The sequence below is a fragment of the Cornus florida genome, unplaced genomic scaffold, assembly GCF_030987335.1.
Source record: "Cornus florida cultivar Cherokee Brave unplaced genomic scaffold, ASM3098733v1 CherokeeBrave_3.0.0_Hap2_Chr07, whole genome shotgun sequence".
NCBI lineage: Eukaryota > Viridiplantae > Streptophyta > Magnoliopsida > Cornales > Cornaceae > Cornus > Cornus florida.
Genome location: NW_026775577.1, coordinates 78,547,076 through 78,548,216, shown reverse-complemented (window position 1 = coordinate 78,548,216; position 1,141 = coordinate 78,547,076). Strand labels below are relative to the sequence as shown.

At 39.8% G+C, this 1,141-nt stretch overlaps 1 pseudogene; it reads left to right on the top strand.

The window, feature by feature from the left end:
* The first annotated feature begins 403 nt into the window (after positions 1 to 403).
* LOC132267842 (small nucleolar RNA R71) lies at positions 404 to 502 on the top strand (annotated as a pseudogene).
* Positions 503 to 1,141: the final 639 nt, after the last annotated feature.

Sequence of the window (1,141 nt, the reverse complement as noted above, 5' to 3'; positions counted from 1 at the left end):
TTGTCCATGAGGACAATGAGAAGTAGAATGAAGAACACTAGAACAAGTCATACATGTTTCATTTGATGCACGATGAGAAAGGTTAGGGAAGGAAGATACTTGGTTCGCCGAGTTTTGGTTAATCAAAAATTGATCAAACCTTTGAGATAAAGACTTCATTTCGGCAGCTATTTCATTTAAATGGTCGACTTGATGTAAGCCAACACTCTTCCTACCTTGTGAATTTTTACCATTCTTGGATGATAGTGTTCTATGCAAAGAATTTTCACTCATGCTCTCATAGAGACGCCACACGTCATCCTCATGCCTATCAATGTATGAGCTACCCATGGAAGCATCAACCATGCCCTTATAGTTGTCCGATAAGCTCTCAAAGAAGTATTGAACTAATTTCCATTTGGACATGTCATGATGTGGACACTTCCTAAGCAATTCATTGAAGCGTTCCCATGCCTCATGAAACGTTTCTCCATCCCCATGTGAAAATTCTCGAATTGAGGTTCTCATGGCATTGGTCTTAGAAACCGGATAGTACTTCTTCAAGAACTCTTGTTGCATTTCTACCCAAGAAGTGATTGAAAAAGGCCTAAGATTGTTAAACCAATACTTTGCCTTGTCTTTTAAGGTGAATGGAAAAAGTTTGAGTCTTAAAACCTCTTCCGGCATGTCTGTATATTTTACGGCGGAACATATTTCAAGAAACTCATCCAAATCCTTGTAAGGTTCTTCACTTGGAAGTCCATGATAGTTAGGAAGCATTTGAATGGTTTGTGGCTTAATTTCATAATGATGTGCTCCAAATGGGGGCAAGTGGATGCATGTAGGTGCATTATACTCATTAGGCACATAATGGTCTCTTAAAGCAAGAGGTGGATTAGCTACTTGAGGTGCAACATGAACACCTTGGTTTTGAATTCCTTGATTGTTGATGGGAGGTTGTGGAGCATACATTGGCCTTGGCATTCCGTATGGAACTTGGCCTTGTTGTTGTGGTGGTTGGTGAATGAATGGCCTAGGCATGCCTAATGGTACTTGTATGTTCTCATTGTGCATATTGGGATGAAGGATACCTTGTTGATCTATGTGACCAATGTCTTCAACATGATTATCATTATGGTCATCCATTGAAAGATTGGCTCTA